The following is a 23,234-nucleotide window of genomic DNA, read 5'->3' on the forward strand; positions in this document are numbered from 1 at the left end:
GGGAAATTCAAATCAAAACCACCTTGAGATACCACCTTACACCAGTTAGAATGGCAAAAGTTGACAAGGCAAGAAACAACAAATGTTGGAGAGGACGTGGAGAAAGGGGATCCCTCTTACACTGCTGGTGGGAATGCAAGTTGGTAGAGCCACTTTGGAAAACAGTGTGGAGGTCCCTTAAAAAGTTATAAATCTAGCTACCCTATGATCCAGCCATTGCACTACTGGGTATTTACCCCAAAGATAGAGACATAGTGAAGAGAAGGGCCATATGCACCCCAATGTTCATAGCTGCATTGTCCACAACAGCTAAATTGTGGAAGGAGCCGAGATGCCCTTCAGCAGATGACTGGATTAAGAAGATGCGGTTCCTATATACAATGAAATATTACTCAGCCATCAGAAAGAACGATTACCCAACATTTGCAGCAACATGGACGGGACTGGAGGAGATTATGCTAAGTGAAATAAGTCAAGCAGAGAAAGACAATTATCATATGGTTTCACTCATTTATGGAACATAAGGAATAGCAGGAAGATCGGTAGGAGAAGGAAGGGAAGAATGAAGGAGGAGTAAACAGAAGGGGAATGAACCACAAGAGACTATGGACTCTGGGAAACAAACTGAGGGTTTCAGAGGGGAGGGGGTGGGGGATTGGGATAGGCCGGTGATGGGTATTAAGGAGGGCACATATTGCATGGAGCACTGGGTGTTATATGCAAACAATGAATCATGGATCACTACATCAAAAACTAAGGATGTACTGTATGGTGACTAACAAACATAATAAAAAATTATTATAAAAAAAAAAAAATGAATGGCTAGGCCTGGGCTCTAATCCAGGAGTCCTAACTCCTCGTACCAGCAGGGCTCCACTAGAAACAGATGGCACATTCAAATTGGGTAATTAGGAAGATTTTAATAAAGGGGCCATTTATGAAGGTCGGGGCAGGTCTCAGGAAGCCAAAGGAGAGATTACAATATCCTTTCCGACGTTCTCCTCTACCTCTACCCACCAAGCAAGAGCGGGGAGCTGCTCCCACCCCTCCCCCCCAGCCTTGCCAGAGCAAGTGGAAAGAACAATCCTCACTCCTGGAGAGAGTAGGAGTGCAGTGAGGTTGGTGGATAAGAGCTGTGGCCTTGGATAGAGGGGCACAGCAATCTTGCAGAACCCTCGAGAGGAGGAGCCAAGGAAAGGAGTAGCCCGACCTCAATCTTGTCCCTCTTCCCAATTATTCAGACTCAGCCCTCAGGTGTGCAAGGGGGTCCATTAATGCGAAACATTCATGCCAGCCCCTTCAGAGCGAAAGCAGAGTGGAAGCAGGTGGGGAGTGGGCCCGACTTTTGCTCCAGGAGAAAAAAAAAGACCTCAACATAGTCCTACTCCACCTTAATTTAGGACCACCACACCGCCCTCTGCCCAGGCTTCAGGCCAAAACATCATATTGCCAACAGACCGGGAGGAGAAAAGGCTAACAACAGGAATAGCGTGGCTTAGCATTCCAGACACTTTGCACACATCACCTCTAATCCTGACAACAACCCTGCAAGGGGGAGGGGGAAGGAATTTCTTTCCGTAAATGAAGAAAGCGAGGCACAGGATGGTAAGGACTTGGCAAAGAACACCTACTTTATAAATGGTAGGGGCAAGATTCAGTATCACTAGCTCCAAAACCTGAAGTTACTCTATAGTTACAGAAAATACTCGTCAGTCGTGCAGGAAAGAGTTAACGTAGCAGGCCTGAGATTTTTAGGAAGCCTGCTTACAGAGTGGGGCTTTAGCTGGGGTAGGAGACTGAATTTCAGGAGGGCACCTGCCATTCCCAGGACTGATCAATGTGGCATACTGGGCCTGGAGTGTACAATGTGGTTGATGCTGGACACCTGCTTTCCTTCCGGGAGTCTGGAACTTTGCTATGTGCTAGGAGAGTGTGCTTACAAGTCCAGGAGCTGGTAAAAACCTGGGTGTGGAGTCTCTAATGTGCTTCCCTGGTGGACTTTCCACACACATTGTTTCAGCTCCTTGGTGGTGGGGGGGGCAGAGAGTGGAGGTGGGAGGGGTGGTAATTAAACTCATTCCTCTGAGAGTAATCATGGAAGCTTGCACTTGGTTTCCTCAAGATTCTGCCCCATGCACCTTTTTCTTTTGCTAATTCTGCTTTGTATCCTTTGCTGTAATGACTCATTACCATGAGCTCAGCGATATGCTGATTCCTAGCAAGTCACTGAACCTGGGTGTGGTCTTGGGCACCCCTGCAACATCTTCGCCTCTATCCAGCAGCTGAAAGAGGCCTCAGAGCTTGTAAAGTGCAGACTAAACAAAGTGCTAGTTCTGCATCACTAATCAGGACAAAAAGGGAAACAGGGACCCAAAAGTTAAGGCTAATAATTGCAAATTGCCTGTTGAGCCAGAGAGCAGACTCAAAATGTAGACCGTGAGAATGGACACGTGTAGCCAACAAGGAGCATGTGGAATGGCTTATTTGGCTAGTCCTGCACCTGCAGAAATTTAAGGTCGGGACAATGTCTTCCCTACCCTTCTTTCAGAGTCACAGGGCCCACAATTTCATCTAAGACATAGATGCCCAGAATAAGACTACATCTCCCAGATTTCCTTGTAGCTGGGTATGGTCACGTGACTAAGTTCTGGCCAATAGCATATAAGCCAAAAAAAAAATAGTAATAGCTTCTTGCTACTGCCTCTCTCTGTCCTTCCCTTCCTAGGGTTCCTTCACTTCCCAAATGAACAAGTTGTACTCTAATCCTTATCTCAGGGTGTGCTTCTAGGTAAGCAACAAGAAGTAAACTTCCCTCAGCACTAGCCCATTCAGACTTTACTTCATCCAGAGTTTGGGAGGCTTGCGTGGATCCCTGCGCTCATGAGCAGAAACACACACACACACACCCCGCTTCTCTCNCGCTTCTCTTTGAGCCAACCATCGCAATTCCTCAGCCACTTGGCTGGGCTTTACCGCACTTCCATGAACAACCCAGAAGACCAGTAAGTGAAATGAACACCAGAACAATGACGCAATAGCGGTACCGGAGATCTCCATCTTTTTAACCCTCCCCGCCATCCACACACCATCCACCAGGACACCCAGCCTGCAGACCTCGGTAAGCGCTCATTAGGTATCTGTGAATGAGACAAGCAGTTGGAGCAGGCAGCCTCTGCTCCACAAAGCTCCACTCCTAGTCCCCTACCGTATGACCTTTCTGGGCACCAAGGATGATTCCCCACCCTACTCTCTCTGTACATAATGGTGCAGAATCTGCACTTGGTCTTCAATCTCTTCTTCTGCATCTTCAGGAGAGCATGCCAGAAATAGGCTCCTCAGACAGCCTGCTTATTCACAAATACATTTCCGTTTTAGCAAGCGCAGCTGTCACTCCTGCTGGAGGCCTGCTGGCTTGTTGAGGCCGGCAGTCTCACCCTTGCCACCTGCCCAAAGGGAAAATTTAATTCACAAAGACTTAAGAGTGCCTAATTCAACCTCCCTTCCAATCAAAAGATCCTCTCAAAAGCCTCCCTGACAGCTGTCATCTAACTATTTCATGAACACTCCAAATAACAGGGAACCCACTATTACATGCCGTTGCCAATCCTACGGTTGGAAGGTTCTAATTATTAATAGTTCTTAAGAATAGACATTTATTAAACATTTACTATGTGCCAGGCACTATTCTAAGTGCTTTATGTGCGAACTCACTTCATCTCAACCATCCCATGAAATAGCTATTTATCATCCCCTATCACAGCACAGAGAAGGTAAGAGCTTGCCCAAGATGACCGAGCTGACAAGTGGCCGAATGAGATTTCAAACCAAGAACGTCTGATTCCAGAGTCTTCCTGTATTGCCTTTTCCTTATTTGGGGGCAGAAATCTTTCACCATATAACTTAGTTTTTTTAGGTCCAGAACTCTGTAAGACAGTAAGATGCAAGCCAAGGACCCTCCCCTTGGTCACGTGCATATGGACATAAAGTTTTGCATATGATTTCAGGGAACCAGCCCACTCCACCTCATGACACCCAGGTTAAAAGCTTCTCCCAAATCCCTATCAAGATTCCAATAGCATTTTTCACAGAAGCAGAGAAAACACTTCTAAAATTCATGTAAAACCAGAGAAAACCCCAAATAGCCAAAGAACTCCTGAAAAAGAACAACAAAGCAGTAGGCATCACGCTTCCTAATTAAGAGCTATATTCTACAGCTGTAGCCATCAAAACAGTGTGGTATTGGCATAAAAAGAAACCAACGGAACAAAATCCAGAGCTGAAAAATAAACCCAAGCATATATAGTCAACTAATACTGGACATGGGAGCTAAGAATACTCCACAGAGTAAAGACTGTGTCTTCAATAAATGGTGCTGGGATCCTTTCTGTGACTTATTAGCTTCCCAGTCAGTGGTGTTTTGTTACAGCAGCCTGAAAGGACGAAGGCAATCTGCATCCACGAAACAAAAACATAATGCTGTATCTAGGGAAGAAAAGGAATAATCAGGAAACAGAAAAGAACTCTTGCAAGTTAGAATGATGAGAACTAAAATAATAAATTCAACAAAACTTTGAAAGATAAAAAGAGGAACCATCCAGTCAAGGCAACCAAATAAAGAGGAAGAAAATGGAAGAGAAAAGATGACCAATCTAGAAGGCTCACTATCTGCCTAATAGGAGTCCCGAAGATCAGAGACGGCCTCCAGGACTGAGAGTTTCAATGGCTAAGCAGAAGGCATGTGCTCCGCCCGCAGCTGGGAAGGGAGGTGAGGAGCTGGCCCCTGGGGGTTCTAAAGGACAAGGGCGCTGCCTCAAGGATGACTACACACAGGAGTGGGTAGTCCTTTTTCCAAAAGGGAAAGTAGTAGGTGCTGTTACGAGTGAGGGGGAGCTGATGGAGGGCCAGAAACTACAAATGCCACTGCTCAGGAATACATGCTACTCCTGGCGAGCAAGCATTCTTCTCTAATTACTCACAGAACACCTTAAATAGGATCTTAGAATCCCATCATATGTGGAATCTACCCCTCCCCCAGACCTTCTGTGCATCATCAGAGATAGGTAAGATTTCGCGCATACGTCCTACCTGCCGGTTGCTTCACATGGGCTCTCTCATGAAAGCTTTTCAACAAAGCAGCTATATATATTTTTAACATCCCCATTTTACAAATGAGGGAACTACTGTCCAGAAAGGATAGGAAGCAAGCTCACCCTTGGGGCGTCTGGCGGGCTCAATCGGTAGAGCATGAGACTCTTGAACTCAGGGTCGTGAGTTCAAGCCCCACATTGAGCATGGAACCTACTTTAAAAATTTTTTTAATTAAAAAAAAAAAAAAAAAAAAAGGAAGCAAGTTCACCCAGCTAATGACAAAAGCCAGGATCTGGACCAAGTTCATCTGACCATGGAGCTGACCCCCCCCCCTTACGCATCCTTAGGACTTTATTTCCCTCTTCCCAGTGCTGAGATCCCAATGTCCCACCGTATTCAGGACCCCAAAGGGGATTGCTGGTGCGTCATTAAACGGCGTGACCACCTTACCAGAGCCCCACCAGGAGCACCTCAGCTTAGGGAGCCCCTGGCAACCCCGGTCACCCACAGGAGGGCCGAAAGACCTCCCCTCCCCATCACTTTTTAAAATTGACATGTAACATTAATTTCAGGTGCACAACATAATGATTCGATATTTGTGCATGTTGCAAAATGATCACCACACTAAGTCTAGTTACCATCTGTCACCAGTTGGAAATTTTTTTTTGTAATGAGAATTTTTAAGATTGACTCTTAGCAACTTGCAAATACACAAAACAGTATTATTAACTATTGTCACAATGGTGTACATAATGTGCCCGGGACTTATTTTATAACTGGAAGTGTGTACCTTTTGACCCCCCACACCCATTTTGCCCACCACCTACCCTTGGCAACCACCAATCCCATCCCTCCCCTTCCTACATCTCATTCAGGGGCTGCCGGGGGTTTGCTCACAGTACAGAACAGCAACCTCCACTCTCTCCCTGCAGGGAAGCCAGACAAAGCAGAAGCTTGGGTGGTAGTGAGTCCTCCAGACAGCTGGCCCTGCTTCTGGAGCAGCAACGGACAAGGCCCCCAGTGCTTTACCAGCATGAGAGCAACTTTAACAAGAGCGTCTGGACTAGAAGTTTCGGTGGGCACAGGCTATGGGCTGGGTGGAGACTTGCCTTGGAGGACCTTCCTCTATCTTTTTCTGCCTCTCTCTCCTCTGCTCATTTCCTTAAAATGCTGACCTGAACAGAGAAGCTGTCAGCGTTTAGCAAACATTAATTCTAACTCCATCAAATGTGAGATCTCTATAGAAATCCTCGAAGTGGGTTCCAATCTCAGGTCACACATTAGGGTGTGCAGAAAACAAACTTTTCCTATCATTCCATTTGTTTTGATCCCTGTCTCACTGACATGGCAGGAACATACTGTCAAGTTGGAATTTACCCCCGAACCTCAGATCTTGTCAAAGTTCCCCTAAGCTATGAGGGATGGCGGTCTTCAACATCTGGAGGGTGTCACATATTGTCATTTACTTTGAGCCCTACACAACTGCAGCTGTGCCACCCACAAATTTTCTATTGCTGCTGTAACAAGTTACCACAAACGTATCATCTTAAAACAACATAACATCTATCATCTCAAGGTTTCTGTGGTTTCACTGAGGTGTTGGCTCAGCAGGGCTTCCCTTAGAAACCTTAGTCATCTTCCAAGCGGGTTCAGGTTTTTGGCCCAATTCAGTTCTTCAGTTTTCTTTTTTTTAAAAAAAAAAATAAATAAAAGCTTATTTATTTAAGAAATGATTCCACCCAACATGGGGCTCGAACTCATGACCCTGAGATCAAGAGCCACATGCTTTTCTGAGTGACCCGGCCAGGGACCCTACAATTCAGTTCTTGGTATTTGAGGGCCCAAGGTCCTCATTTCCCTGCTGGCTGTCAGCCAGAGTCACCCCTAACTTCTAGAGGTCTCTCCCCCAGGCCTTGCTTACCGGCCCCTCAGCAGCAAATCCTCATGCGTGGACCTCTGACCTGGCCTCCGGCTCCACGTTTCTGAGGGACTCTTCCTCCTTCCTCCTCCGCTTGATTCCATCGGGCCCACCTAGATAATCCCTACTATCCCTATTTTAAGTCAGCTGACTACTAACCTTAATTCCACCGGCAAAGTCCCTGCCCAGCTGTGCTACATTGGTGTTTGATTTGAGTAACAGGCGTGGGAGAATGGTGTGGGGGAGGGGTTGCTGAATTCCAAAGACCACATACACCCGCGTGTGAAGGCATCCACGACGTGTGCCTGCAACAGCCCTGCAAACTGCTGAGACATCACTTGCCCCTTCAGCCCAGTCATTGGCACATGAGACATCCTTTCAAGGTCATGGTCTTCTTAAGGCTGAAGCCTCACTGTTCTGACTCTGGCTGTCTTGGGAAGGCCCTTGCTCTGCTCTGAACCACACTGGGCTGGGACCTCTCGAAGCCATGGTGTCACCTCTGCCTGAACACACCACGCAAGCCACTTCCTCTCTGAGGGCCCCCAGGGCTCATTCTGGTTTGCAGGGCGCAGGACATCCCCCAGACCCCCATCTAGGAATCGCCTTTCCTGTCCCCCATTGCTTTTCCTCTTCCTCCCTTCCGCCACCCGACAGGGATCTTTTCTCATTACAAAGCAAATCCCCTCTCGTCAATTACAACAAATACCATACCCCAGGTACTTTGGCTAGATCCAGAGTCCTGTCTGTTCTGGAGTGGCTTTAGGCTTTTAGACTCTGAGGCCTGGTCCCGTTTTCCTGTCTGTCACATTCCTCACCTAAGGCAAAGGGCATGGAAATCCACAGCTTTCAGGTTCAAGTTTGTGTGTTGGGGTAGGGAGGGACAAAGCAAAGCAAATGTGTTTTCCTGCCACTCTCCTGATTTAAAGTGCCCTTGGCACTCAGTCCACCACAGGCGTCCATCCTGGGACACAAAGTTGGAGCCAGCACCTCCCCTACCACAGGCTGCTCCTTCAAGCACTGGGCAGAGGGGCTGTGGGCAGCTTTGAGGCCTGCACCCGACTAGTGAGTCTTCTTTGTTCTCTGTTCAGGACCCAATTCAGAACGCACCTCTCCATGTGGCCTCTCCTTCCCTTCTTGGGGATTCTCTCGATTGCTATCTGAGGTCCTTTCAAGGAGGTGGTGATACACTCCACTACCGGGAGGGCCTGTTCTCAGGATCAGACTGCAACGTCAAAGAGAGACAGCAAGTCACAAGAGCCTACCCCCTGGATGAATGAACACGCTCCTGTGCCCTGGGCCCATCTGGAAGGATCATATTAGGCTCAGCCTCCCATCCTAACCGTGCCAGCAGGTCAACAAGCAGAAGGGGAACAGAGGGAGGGAGAAAAATCCATCATGTTATGAAGGATTGACCTATGAAGGTCAATAGTTTCATTGACCTTCTGGCCAGCCCTGGGCAAGGACCAGTGGAACCTTTAAAGGAACATAATCTTGATCCTTGTCCTCAGGAAGCTTAGGATCATTGAGGAGAACTAAGATTCGCACAGAAGTGAATGAGACCAGGTCGCCCGGGGGGCTCAGGTCATGATGCCAGGGTCCTGGGATTGAGTCCTGCGGGAGGGGGGGGGGTCCCTGCTCAGTGGGGAGTCTGCTTCTCCCTCTGACCCTCCCCTCCCACTCTCTCCTTCACTCTCTCTCAAATAAATAAATACAATCTTTAACAAAATGAAAATAAAAAGCAAGCGAATGAGACCAGACACCATGGGGGACAGAACAAGTTCTCACACAAGCCAAGTCTGTGTAGTAAAAAGCAAGCTGGGCAAACTGGAAGGGGGGGGTGGCACGGGGGAGAGGCAGGAATTACCACAGGCGGTATGTTAATTTGCTGGGGCTGCTGGAACAAGGTTCTGCAAACTCCGCGGTTTATACAACGGATATTTATTGTCTCACGGTTCCAGAGAACTGGTCTTGGAAATTAAGGTTGCTTCTGAGGGCCAGGAGGGAAGGATCTGCCCAGGCCTCTCTCCTCAGCTTGTTGGTAGTCATCTTCTCCCTGTGTCTCTTCACATCGCTGTCCCTCTGTGCCTATCTCTGTCCACATGTCCTGTTTTTACCAGAACACCAGTCATATTGGATCAGGGCCCAGCCCGATGATGTCACTTTAACTTGGTGACCTTTATAAAGACCCTATTTCCAATAAGGTCATATTCTGATATCCTGGAGGTTAGGACTCCAACGTATCTTTTTTAGGGGACATAATTCAACTCATAACAGGTGGCATCAGTGAGGAAGGAAGACTTGAAAGACTTGAAATTTGCCCATCTGAAGGGGCAGGTTCCCAGGCACAGACAGGAACTGGGTGGTCTTGCACTTTGTGATTGAGTTAATTCTAGGATTCGGAACTACAGGAACATCTTCGGGGCCAAAAGATACAATGTTGCACAGGCCTTCTATGGGCATGCCTCACATATGAGGACAACAGAATCCTGGTTCCTGAAGAGACTGTGCCCAGCCATAGGCATTGGCTAAAGCCGAGTCCCCAAGTTTTCCCACCAAAGGGGAAATCTGCTCAGGTCCACATGAGGACTTTAATGGAGCCTGGTTCAGAGGGCAGGAGGCAGCCAAAGTAGGCTAAGAGGGCGGGAGGACCTTTCTCTCCGTCCCCACTGCACACACAAACATAGGAAAAACCCCTCCCCCTGCCTGCTTGGATGGCTTACGGGTCCAAGACACGGACAGGGTCGAGGAAGGAGGGCCACGGAGCCAGACCCAACGTTCACGAAATGGCTTTGTTTTACTTTTGGTGTTATTTCCAAATGTGTTTGTTATTAACTGAGTTGTGTCGTCCAAAATCAAATGTTGAAGTTCCTAACCCCAGGACTTCAGAATGCAACTGTAGTTGGAGATAGGGTTTTTAAAGAAGTAATTACATTAAAGTGAGGTCACCCGGGTTAGCCCTGATCCAACATGATTGGTATCCTTACAACAGGACAACTGAACACAGACACACAGAGAAGACCACGGAATGACATGCAGAACAGACAGAAATCTACAGGCCGAGGAGAGAGGCCTCAGAAGAAGCCAACCGTGGAGACAGCTTGACTGCAGTCTTCCAGCCTCCAGACCTGGGAGATGATTTCTGTTGTTTAAGCCTCCAAGTCTGTGGTACTTCGTTAATGTAGTTCTAGCAACCTAATACGATGTTAAATCAATACTCACATTCTGTGTGTTTTTTAAACAGTAGTTTTTAAACGTAAATATTAGAAGACTGTAATATTTAAATCTGTTCCAACATCTGTTTTTTTTTTAAGGAGACCCACACCTGGTGTGAAGCCCAACAAGGGGCTTGAACTCACGATCCTGAGATCAAGACCTAAGCTAAGATCAAGAGACAGACACCTAACCGAATGAGCCACCCCAGGGCTGCTGTGAGTATACTGGAAGCCACCCCCAGCCATAAAAATCAAAGTGGCTCGCGTCTCTGCGTGCGCCCGAGGAGCCCCCGCGCGGTGTCGGGGCTGTGACGAGACAAGCGAGCGGCCCGCTGTCGGCTCTCCGGCGCTCGGGAGCCGTGGTGTGCCTGCACGCAGCCAGTCTATCTGGCCGGGGAGCCAGCTGGCACCGCTGGGCCGTGCTCGCTCGGTAGGCTGGCAACATCCCAGCCCCCTCCTCCCAACCCCCACACAACCATCTGGAAAATGAAAATCATACCTTCTGCTTCCTACCAGGCTCCAGGGACTCCGTGAGGGACGGGAGAGATTACCCACTAAGCCCCCACATTCCTAGAGAAGCCTGTCCTGGAATAGGCCGGTTGTCTAGCCTTCGTGACCCTAAAAGCACAAGGCGCTCGGCAGAGCTCTCTCCAACTGCCCTGGCCTCAGGAGCCCCGCGGCCTCCAGCCCACGTGACTGCAGGCTAGGCTGCGCACAGGCGCCAGCCCCTCCGCGGGGTCCACTCCTCCCACTCCCGGGCCGGGGCGTGTGAAGCCAACTCCCGCCACCTGGGCATTTTGTGAGACTGCAGACTCCCAGCTTCTGCCTTTCGCCCTGGTGATGCACGTGTTACCGCTCAGAGTGGGGAAGAGCTAGACGGTAGAGCAGGAGGGAACTGGAGTCTCAAACGCATTCCGGCAGAAACCTGGACTCGCAGTCAAGCAGCCTGGTGGCCGTTTGGAGGAAAGTGCGCTGCTCTCCCTGGAGGCTCCGAGGGGGTGCGGATCCGTCAGAGCTTTTGCCGGGCCACATTGCCCCACACCTCCAGGTGCGCGCGCAGCCCCAGAGTCGGGCAGTGTTTAGCTGGCTTTCCATCCCGCACCAGCAATTAATTTGTAAATTAGGGCCCTGAAATCCATAGGTGGGCACAGCTCAGTTTTGGAGTGTCCCTGAGAAACAACGCAGCCCCTCTCCGGATGGGCCTCTCTGCGCCTCCCCTCCCTCCAAGTGAGGGCTGGCCCAGGCCCCAGGGAAGATTCGTGCTGGTTAATTGCACTTTCCTGGCAGCGTTTCCAGGCTCTTGAAATTTGTCTCTTGCCAAAGGCAGAGGATCAGCTGGCAACAGAGAGCGCGGGCTGCAGCTAATCGGGTGTAATCATTTTTTAATGGCACCTTCTTCCCCCTAATTATCAAAATTGTGCGACGCATTTCAGCAAATGTAGAAAATGTTGAAAAGTTTAAAGAAGGAAATGCTCCTGCAATTCTAGAACTCAAAAATAATCCGTGTTAACATTAAAATGCTCCTTCAAATCTTATACGTGCTTAAGTGTGATCGGCATACAGTTCCACATTGGGCTCCCCAGATTCTTTGACAGCAGGATTTTCAGTAGCCGGATAATACTTACCCCAAACAGACCCTGAGCCACTTGAGGCTAGGACTTGTTCCTTTTCATATTGCTAGAATCTGACACACCGTACGTGCTCAACAGAATTTTGGTGAATAAATGTAAATTTCCCGAGTTCACTGTTTACTGCATAAAAGATGATCCATTTTTGCTAATTTCAGTCCCAGCTGAATCTCTGAAGGCGATGTAAGAGTATTACAAAAACTATACATAGAGGTCGAGTGCAGTTACCCTCAACAAGCAAGGTCATCTAGAACTTCTGTTGGCCCTTTAACAAACCTGTGGCCCTTTAACAAACCTTCAGTGGGACTACTGCCTCTGCTGACAAATGGGGAAAATTCTAGAAAGGAAGGAAATCCTTGATTGGGGTGCTTAATAGATTGGTCACAAAGTTAATTCAACATTGAAATGGTTAGAAGACGTGAATTCCAACAAATGTAAAAGAAATCAACAGTCTGGTCTCAACTGGGAAACCCATGCTGGGGTGGCTGGGCTAGTGTGGGGCAGAGCGGAAAGCCTCCTGTTGGCTGCTGCAGTGCAAAATCAGGCCCCTTACCTGTGGCCCCTCTGGCATTCCACCTTGTCTCTCCCCTCCCTGGACAAGCAAGCTATAGTCAATCTCCTTTACAGATTATAAAACCAGGCTTTCTTGTTAGAGTCAGGGCCAGACACTTTCTGCCACCTCCTGTCCTGGGAATATTTTACATGGGCCTTAAGTCCTAGAACATTGGTGGTTTCTGGGAATGAAATAGAAACAAAAATCTAGCCTTGTGTCCCCTCCTCTCACTGAACAGGGTGGGAGAGGCTGAGTCAGTGCAGGTCACTATGAACCTTACAGGAAACATCAGTGCACATTCCCTACTTCCTTCTCTGGGACGTGGGTGGCCTTATCTCCTCGCCCTGTGGCTGAGGTGGGGCGTGGGAGGGAGGGCTCACCTGCTTTCTCCCCCACTGTAGGCAGAAGCTCAGAAACTGGTGGTTTAACTCCAAGAGGATGTCATACACTCCTCCAGTGGCCCCGAAGCAGCCAGAGCCATCCCAACCCATGCACTCATTAGCCCTCCGCCGAGCCGGACCTGGCCTGGCCTGGAGGGGAGGCCGTATACTGGAAGACACAGGCTCGAGGAGACCAGTTTTCTTTCTGCCCCCTGGCTCTGGCCCCCAGAAGTCAGGGAACCTCGGAACAACAGTGACCAAGCATGTGCCAGAGAAATAACTCACAGGGAAAATGGTGCAGGGGACTGCTTAATCCAAGATGTGGGGGTAAGACAGACCTAAGTTCCAGGTATCACTCTGCCCTGACTCGTCATACCACCACCGAGCAGATATGACCCCTCTGAGCCTCAGTTTCCTCATTTGTACCCTACTGGTACCTCCCTGGGAACTGGCAGGAGGCTTAAGTGAGATGTGCCGCTCCGGCGCTGTGCATGGGGCCTAGCACGGACGAAGCAGTCAACAAATTAGAAATGATGAAGGCAATGACGACGGTGCCGTAAGTGTGACACNGGGGCCTAGCACGGACGAAGCAGTCAACAAATTAGAAATGATGAAGGCAATGACGACGGTGCCGTAAGTGTGCCGTAAGTGTGACATNGGTGCCGTAAGTGTGACACAACCAAGAGGAAGGGGCAGATGCTGACTGAGGATTACAGTGGGCACCCTGACTCCCTGGTTTCAGCAATCTCTTTCTCTGGTTTTCAGTGATTTTTTTTTCAATCTGTCAGCCCACGACATTCCATCAGCCCTGAATGCTCACTGATGTTTTTGCTTAAAACAAACAGGCTGTATTAGTTTAGTGTGGTTGCAGGGGGAAAAATGCTGCAAACCGGTGTCTTATAACACACAAATTATTCTCTCACAGTTCTGGGAGCCAGAAATCTGAAGTCAAGGTGTCGCACTACCTCAGTGCTCTGGGTCGTCACCCCTCGCCTCTTCCAGCTTCTGACTGTCGGCATTCCTTGGCGCTCCTTGGCTCATAGCTGCCTCCCTCCAATCCCTGCCCAGTGGGCACCCTGCCTTCTTTCCTGTGTCTGTTTTCTGCTCTGGGTGTCTCCTAGAAGGACACTTGTCACCCACCTGGATACTCCAGGATAATTTCATCTCCGGTTCCCTAACTTCATCACATCTGCAAGGGTAACACTCACAGGTTCTGGGCATTAGGATGTGGGCATATCTGAGGGGAGCGGCCTTTCAGTCCACTACTCAGGGTACCTAAGAACATGGACTTCAGAATCACACTAACCTGGTCTCAAATACCAACTCCACCACCACAAACTGACGAGATCATTTTGACAGAATTACTTCACATCTTCCAGCCTCAGTTCTTGGAAAAGAGCCAACAATGCCAATTGCTCAAGGTTGTTTGTGAGTCCTCAGTAAATACTAGCTTGCATTCATGGTAGGTTGACCCTACTAGGCTGCCAGCTCTCTTTGCTTCCTTCACAGGTCTGTGTAGCGCAACTCTGCAAGCAGTCCATGCTCAGTGCAGACGGCCTGAAAACCTGGCTGAACAGTGACCGAGGTAGCAAGCATCACGGAGTACGTGAGATTCCACAGGTGACAGGAAAGTTGGGGCCAAGTTCTCCAGAGATCTGAAAGAGGCCACTAGAGGGCCCAGCAGGAGGGCCTTGGGCAGAGAATAGGGCCACTACGACAGGCACAGAACTGTACTCAGTTGGTCCTGTTACCATTCTCTGGAATCCCTCCCTGGTGACATCTTTCGTTGGAGTGGGGCAGGGGAATCCACTCTGGAGAAGCCCCGGAATTTCATGAACCCCAATTCCCAGAGTGGGACACTTTTCCAGGCCTCAAATGGGAATTCACCTAATCATTTCCCCCATTCCAAAAGGGCCAGCGGCATTGGCATGTTACAAACATGACAATACATCTGAATAACCCAGGGAGCTTGCTAATGCAGGTTCTCCCCCCCACCCACCCCNCCCCCCCCCACCAGACTGGCTGCAGGAAGCTTTAGTGGAGTGGAGATAAGAACTAACCATTTCAAACAAGGGCCTCAGGTAGTTGACTCACTTGGAGAAAAACCAGCCATGATAATGAAATTATAACCCAACCAACCCATCCATAGCTGCGGGCTCAGTCCCCAAACTTTCTAAGAGCCCATATGTCAGACTGGAAAGAGTAAGAAGTTGGGAGTCAAACAGGATTGAGACCCAAACCGAGGTCCTCCACATAATAGCTGTGGGACCTTGGGCAAAATACTTGACTTCTCTGGATCTCAGCTTCGAGTTCCATAGAGCGGGAATAATACATCTCTCAGGGTTGCAGTGTTAATTAAATGACGATTACACAGAATGCCAGCAGTAGGTTGAGGCAGAGACTGCCACTGTTCACCAATTCAGTCCCTCTTCTTCACTGATACACAGCTGGGCTGTATTTCCAAACACCCTGATAATTAGGTGTGACCGTGTGACTGGTGCTCACCGAGTAAATGACTGTGTTGTGTGTTTGTGCTGGACAAAGGCTTAAGGAACAGTGCACCTACTCCATGTTTTCTTTCATCTTGTACCCACTGGATGCAGATGACAGGCCCCAGGGAAGAAGGGAGCAACAGTTACGGGAGGAACCTGGGTCTCTGAATTGCTGGACAGAGAAAGGCCTCCACCACCAAGAAAACCTGCCTTGGAATTTTTTTGCAAATGAGACTAAGCCTGTATACTTTGAGAATCTATTTTTCTTTTTAAAGATTTATTTATTTGAGAGAGAGAGAGCAAGTGCATAAGCACGGGGCATTGGGCAGAGGCAGAGGGAGAGAAAGACTCCCAAGGAGACTCCATGCTGAGCATAGAGCCCAACGTGGGGCTCAATTTCATGGTCCTGACATCATAACCTGAGCCAAAACCAAGCGCCCAGGAAATGTTCATCTTCTTTCTGCACCTCCAAATAATAATTATACATTACCTAGAACTGGTGCAAGAGTTTTATTCTACTCAAAATACCTTTATAAGATAAAACATGAGCTCTCTGTGGTAGGCTGAACTCAAAGATGGCCTCTCTGAGATTCCTGTCCACTGCTTATTCAATCAACTGAACACAAATCTAGGTACATTTGTGAAGGAATTCTTCAGATGTAATTAAAGGTCCAAGACAAGTGACCTAAAAATGAGATTATATCAATGGGACTGATTCAGTCATATAAGCCCTTTAAAAGACAGAAGGGGAGGGGCACCTGTGTGGGGCAGTTGGTTAGGACCCCAGCTCAGTTCCTGATCTCAAGGTCATGATCTCAGGGTCTTGAGATCAAGCCCTGCCTCAGGCTCCCTGCTCAGTGGAGAGTCTGATTAAGTTTCTCTTTCTCCCTCTCCCTCTGCTCCTCCCAGCTGCATTCTCTGTCTCTAAAATAAATATTTAAAAAACAAAACAAACAGTGGCACCTGGGTGGCTCAGTCAGTTAAGCGTCCTACTCTTAGTTTTGGCTCAGGTCGTGATCTCAGGGTTGTGAGATCGAGCTCCAGGCTGGGCTCTGCGCTCAGCACAGAGTCTGCTTGAGACTCTCTCTCCTTCTGTCCCTGCCTGCTCCTCCCCCCACATCACCCCCCACTCCTGTGCTCTAACATAAATCTTAAAAACAAAACAAAGAAAGAAGGGCAAGTCAGAGAGATTCAACTGTGAGAAGGATCCACATGCCCTCGCTGCTTTGAAGTCAGACGGCTATGTGAGAAGGACCTGGGGGCAGCCCCTGGCTGGCAGCCAGCAAGGAAACAAGTCCTTCAGACCTACAGCCACAAAGAATTGGATTCTGCCAATTACTTGAAAAAAGATTCTTCCCAGAGCCCAAGATAAGAGCTCTGTCTAGCCGACATCTTGATTTCCAACTTTGTGATACCCTGAGCCTAGAACTTACCCGAACCCACCCAGAGAGTCAGAAGGGTGAACTAATTTGTGTTGTTTTAAGCTGCTAAGTTTGTGGTAATTTGTTACAACAACAACAAAATAATATATTCTCTAAATGCAGACATGGGAAGTTAGATTAGTTGATAGGCAAGTACCTTTTCAGATCTCCACTCGCCCAGTTCCTAGTGCTTGCTTGTATATTCCGGAGCTCCTCGCCCTCTGGCACTTGTAATCTGGTGGGAGCGCAGTCTGGATGTTAGCTGCAGCTTTAGGAGCGGAGACAGTCCACTGCCCACTTCACGAGCCCCTAGATCCAAAACTTAGAAGTGGCACTCTGACAAGAAAAAAAAGTTGAGCAAAGCGATTTCAAAGCCCAATGTGCTCACCTTCGAGTAATGGTGGCTGAGGGCCCTGCTATGGGGCGAATTCTGGATAGCCTTTGCCTGTTCTCACTTAGGTGGTCTTCATCTATTTCCACCACATTTATTTTTCAAGTAGATTTAGGGCTCTGAGATAAAGTGACATATTAGGTGTTTTTAGTAATGTGAATTATTCACACTAATTCCAATAATAAAAGGGTAATTTCATAGAAGCAGACTACAGGAGTACTTTGTGGAACCTCAAGGTCAGGAAAGCATGTGGGCCACAGGAAGATCCTAGAACCAGAATCTGGAAAAGCAGCCAGAGCTCTCTCACTATCTTGTATCTTGTCTCAGAAATCTTTTTTTTTTATCTTATCTTACTGCAAATAGGCTTCTCTCTGCTTCTCTGGTCCAGATGACCAAAAAAAAAAAAAAAAAGTGACCGTGGACATGGCCTTTGTTTAATGGTGATTATCTTGCCACTGGCAGAGAAACAACTCTCTCCCCCTGCCACTCCCCTATCCTGATTCCAAATTCCAGGGGAAGGGACACAGAGTGGACTACCTTGGTTCAAGTCCCATTCTAGATTAACTCACCAACTAAATTGCCAACCCCCAAACACAGGTGGTGAGTGGCTGTGGGCAGTCTTATTTATGAATGTGGCAATCAGCCAACCTATAAAGCTGTGGAAGGAAGGGCCGCGGAGGGGACAATTCCTAGAGAAAATGTAGAGGCAAAAAGGCAAAAAGGGTTCACCCCATTCCTGATACCATGGTGAGATAGTAGTTATATGGTGCTAGACTCTGTGCCTCCCACTATCTCAGTATCACTAACCAACATGGTATAGTCGTACTTCCTTGTGAAGCCATTCACCCACCATTCATTTAATAAACAGCAACTGTACATCCCAGCATTATGCTAGGTACTTGGTACATAATGGCGAAAAAGATCATACTTTGCCCCCTTGGAGGGGCAATACTGCCACATAAATGGAAAATTACAGTACTGTAAATAAATATTGTACTTAGTCTAAAACCCAAAGCAGATCAAGGGCTGGGCTGAGGAGGTTGTCAAGAAATGCTTCCTAAAGAACATGATACCTGAAAGGAATCTTGAAAATTAGCAAGATTCGTAGAAATAGGGGAAGAGTGTTCCAGGCAACAGCAAGTTTCATCACCAAGGGATCGAGCCCCACATCAGGCTCCTCTGCTATGAGCCTGCTTCTTCCTCTCCCACTCCCCCTGCTTGTGTTCCCTCTCTCGCTCTCTGTCAAATAAATAAATAAAATCTTTAAAAAAAAAAAAAAAGAAAAGAAAAGATGAATGGGCCCTTAGGAGAATGGATGGGAGGTATGATAGTTTGGAACAGTTCATCTGGGTGTGATGTCAACTTCTAGTCTCTCCTGTGATGAAAGTCAATCCTCCTCAATTGATGAAAATCCCAGGGAGTGGATTTACAATAACTCAGTTCATTTGGAGGGTGTGTCTTTAGGCAAACAAGGGGGAGTTCAGAGAAAGCTTCTCCCTGCACTTCCTGTTTTTTAAGTACCTACAGCTCAAAATAATCAATATGCCCAAATGGCATGTTTGCTACCCATCATTCTATACCTTGTGTATACATGGGAGATACCCAAGATAAAATAACTCTCAGAAACGGGTTACAACTCAGGCTTAAATAACATCTTCAGCTGAAGACAAAGGAAAGAAAAGTATGGAGAAGGCCAGTTACAGGCAGGTAACCAGAAAGCATGGTAAACAAGAGTAAGTTGTTACGCAGACTTAAGTCAGTTGCCTCCTTCATTGATAAGGGTCCAAAGTTGTCTCCAGGAATTAACATTTCTCCTTTCTGGTACAGAGAGGACTGGGGATAAATATAAATTTATGCCCTGCTTTCAGGTAAATAGGGAGAGAGCAGAGCTTTTCTCCTGTGTCTTCTCAATTACCTTCAACTCAAAATAATCCTTATGCAAAGTGACATTTTGGTGTGACATATTCTGCTACCCTTCATTACCAAAGTCCGAAATAGAGGCTGCTATATCAACCTGCCTCCCAAAGTGAAAAGAACTAAACAAAACTACAGACAGCCCACAGCTGACATGTAACACGAAGAACAGAACTTTACTCACTATGAACCACTGAGACTTTTGGAGTTGCTTGTTACCACAACATAACATAGCCTACACTGTCTGATATACCCAAAGTGTCAATTGAGTTTTTATATCTGAAGAAAACTTTCAGGCACTGAGATAAATAAGTTGAATTTCAACTTACATTTTACATATTTAAATAATGTATTTTAAAACTTATTTTCTAAGCCATTAAACTCATGTAATTTTATATACAAAGTGATGAATTTTGTGCTACTATTTTATTATCTGATTTTATTTGGGTTTGATTAATAAATTTATAAGCTTAATTGGCAAATTAGGCTTATAAATTTGATAAAGAACACCCCGATATTTATCCAATTTTTAAAATTAAGTTTTAGCTGGGGACTGGACACTGTAGGAATTGCAGAAGCCCATTCCCTCTCTGCCTCCCTCTCCTCTTTTACAACTGCTCCTCTGCATGTCTGCTTCAATCCTGTAGCTTTCCTGCAAACTGGTTTCTTTCCTGTGTCCATAATGCCTAAAAGAGTCACTTAACAACATTTTTAGTTTCCCACCTCCTCGGGGCGCCTGGGTGGCTCAGTCGGTTAGGTGTCTGACTTTTGATTCCTACTCCGGTCATGATCTCACAGTCATAAAGTTAAGTCCCACATGGGGCTCTGCGCTTACTGGGGAGCCTGCTTGAGATTCTCCCTCTCCCTCTGCCCTAACCCCACCCACTCTCGCTCTCTCTCTAAAAAAAAAAAATCTAATAAAATAAAATTAAATTAAATTAAAATAAAAAGGTTTCCCACCTCCTTGGTTCAAGACAGCAGCCACTCTACAGCTGTATTTTCAGTTCCAAGCCCAAATTTCCAGAGCGGTGCGTCTATGAAGAGATGAGCATATGGGTACATTTTCTGGCTGTGCATGCTTGTGTGCACATTCTGACACCTTCTCCTCTTCTTGACCAAACTTTAGTCAGGCTCCTCTGGGCTCTCTTCTTGCCTAGGCCTGGACCATCCATGTCCACCTGTCCTCACCAGGGCTGCAGAGCCCAGTCTTAGCAAGAATCCCCCACCTTTGATATCAGCTCATGTTCTTCACCCCTCACCTCCCCCCCTTTTTAAGATTTTATTTATTTATTTGACAGAGAGAGAGAGAACACAAGCAGTGGGAGAGGGAGAGGGAGAGGGAAAAGCAGGCTCCCCACTGAGCAGGGAGCCTGACATGGGGCTCGATCCCAAGACCCTGGGATCATGACCAGAGCCAAAGACAGACACTCAACTGACTGAGCCACCCTTGCTCCCCGATATCCCTCACCTTTGATGCATCAATCCTTGGTCTGCCTTTATCAAGAGTCTGGTTGGGTCAGTTTAGCAAAAATCCTGCTACCCTTGATGTCTCCTCTTGTAATGTCCATCCTCTAACCCCCCCCACCCCCCGCCAGTTTTTGGCTATACATTCCCACTTGTCCTTGTATTCAGAGTTCAGTCTATTAAAAGATAAACTGAGGCATATTTAAAAATTTAAGAGTTTGAGCAAAAATCGATTCAAAGTGAGCAGCATCCAATCTAGCAGACAGAAAGGAGCGCCAAGTAGCTGCACAAAATGGAAGATAGGCAAAAGGGAGTGGAAACAAGGAAGTTATACTAGGCAAAGACTTGGATTGGTTATTGCAAGGTCATTTTTCTTTGGGAATGGCGGGCATCAATGAGGCAGATTACCTAACTACTGCTCATCAAGTGACTCCTGAGGAACTGGCTTGTGATTGATTTCTGATTAACTGGTGTACGATTTCTGAGAGAACCCAAACTCTGAGAGAGAGAACCAAAACTAAGTCTCCATTGGGTGACACGGAGCTTAGCATTAGCAACTCCATTTTGGGCCTGCTGCCTTCTTTTTAACAGCCTGATTTCTGTCCTGTTATAAAACCCCAAGGACAACAGTCCCAGATAAAATTTTCCTTACTGTTTTAACAAGCATCAGAATAATTTTCTTCTTTGACAGTGAATACACACACCCAGGACTTGGGTTGCACTGCAATAGTTTTCTCAACTATTTTTCATTTAACAACACATCTGAACACATTCAATGATATATTTTCAACAGCACTATTTTATTAGCTATTTACCAGTTTTCAGATGCTACAAGTAAAATGTGACCTCGGGTCAAGATAAAGCCCTCTCGGCTAAGACCTCAGAAAGATTTGAGGGAGTGATTCTCAGACCCTCCTGGCTAGACAAAAGGGCTTCTACAAGAATAGGAGTACTTTCTTTCACACAGCACTCTGACCTGCAGCCAAAAGTAGAGGTCTATCTAGAAAAGACCGGTGGAGATGGCTTTTATCTGACCTAGTGAATCCCATTAAGATTCACAGAGAACCCAATGTTTTTAAAAGAACTGAGCAAAAGCACGACCAGCTTACAGCGAGACAGAAACCATTCAAACTAAAGCCACTGACTCTCAGCCACGGGCTGGAAGCAGGCTGAGCAAACTATTTAGCTGCAAATCAGGCCTTATGGAAAAAGCAAGGAGGGTCCAGAAGATGGTGCTAAGAATGAAGTCACATCCACTTGGACCATGTTCCCAGGGGTGGTTCCTTGGGTGTGGTTCTGTGAGTGCAGAGACTTGGGACCTGAGAAAAGTTATCTGCCTCTTCTGATATTAAGTACAACGTTAACAGGGACAAAGTAACTCTAATGGACAATCCCTTTCAAACCAGGGTGTATATATAAATACCAGCGAAATGTGAGTAAGGTAATTTAGTTGATATTTTCAAATGCTTCTGGGAAACCTAGTAAGATGAGGACAATGGTTTCAGCAACATGGAGGTTACCCGTGACCCGAACAAGCAGTTTCCGGGAAAAGGTGTGTGTAAAGCCCTGTTGCAACAGGTTCAATTCAGGCGTGAATGGAAGAAATGATGGCAATGATAAAAGCAGAGATTTTGGATATTCCCGAATTCCCACCCAAAAACAGAGTAATTAGCACAACCAAAAACATGTGAACAACATTTGCAACGAAAAGTGGTGCACCCCAAAGCACAAGTGAGCCAGAAGACCTGAACAGGATCGGCATGTATGTGGGAAGACACAGAGGGGGGATGATGAAGCAAATGACAAATTCAGAGACAGAAAGAACAGTGGTGGAAAGTCAGGGGCTGGTGGGAAGTTGCTGTTTAATGGGTACAGAACTTCAGTTTTGCAAGATGAGAAGAGTTCTGGGGATTGGTTGCAAAACAGTACGGATGTCCTTAACACTACTGACCACACACTTTGAAATGGTTATGGTGGTCAATTTTATATTACATGATATGCATAATTTAAACATTCAGGAAACTAATCTCACAATGAAATTTATGGGATGCTTGGGTGGCTCAGTCGGTTAAGTGTCAGCCTTCAAAGAGGTCATGATTTGGGGTCCTAGGATCAAGTCCTGTGTCAGGCTCCCTGCTCAGTGGGGAGCCTGCTTCTCCCTCTGCCTGCCACCCTGTTCTCCCCACTTGTATTCTCTCTCCCTCTGATAAATAAAATCTTTAAGAAAAAAGATTAAATTTCACACAAAGACATTTTAATAAAAATAGCAATACTATACCATGCTACTAAAGGAAATTTAAAAAACCTATGTGAATGAAAAATAACCCTAGATCAGAAGACTTAATGTTGTTATAATTAGTCCCCAAATTAGTCTAATGACACAATGCCATCCCACTCAAGCCTAAATTTTCAAGGAAAATATGAAAGGTCTAGAAAAGCCAAATCTTGAAAAAAGAAGGCCTATGTTGGAAGACTTCTACTACCTTACTTAGAGACTCACTCTAATTCTCATATTTAAGATAGTGTGGCACTAGCCTAAGAATAGGAAAAGGGAAGCAGTCCACAAAAGCTTTGGGGAGGTGGTGGTGGAGGTAACAAAAGACTCGGTTTTCATGTTTATATTTTCATTATCAAGAATCAGAAAAGGTTCTATGAGCTTGAAAGAAAGGTGATTACCATCTGAAGGCAACGTCTTCAGGAAACACCACCTGGAGGACTTCTAATTATAAAAAATCCCAAAACCAAAACAATAACAACCACAACAGCAGCAACA

At 46.8% G+C, this 23,234-nt stretch overlaps 1 long non-coding RNA gene across 2 annotated transcripts in view; it reads right to left on the reverse strand.

Moving 5' to 3' along the window:
- The window catches only part of LOC105236248, a 39,838-nt gene extending 28,787 nt beyond the window's left edge, over positions 1-11,051 (reverse strand). Inside the window, exons 1-2 of one of the 2 annotated variants that reach the window (XR_004624114.1) lie at positions 10,718-11,051; positions 8,114-8,228 (exon numbers count right to left, since the gene is read on the reverse strand). This is a non-coding gene — a long non-coding RNA (uncharacterized LOC105236248). The remainder of the gene's footprint in view (positions 1-8,113; positions 8,229-10,717) is intronic. The other variant, XR_002142093.2, reaches the window with a different exon arrangement.
- Positions 11,052-23,234: the final 12,183 nt, after the last annotated feature.

Source organism: Ailuropoda melanoleuca, chromosome 3 (genome assembly GCF_002007445.2).
Source record: "Ailuropoda melanoleuca isolate Jingjing chromosome 3, ASM200744v2, whole genome shotgun sequence".
NCBI lineage: Eukaryota > Metazoa > Chordata > Mammalia > Carnivora > Ursidae > Ailuropoda > Ailuropoda melanoleuca.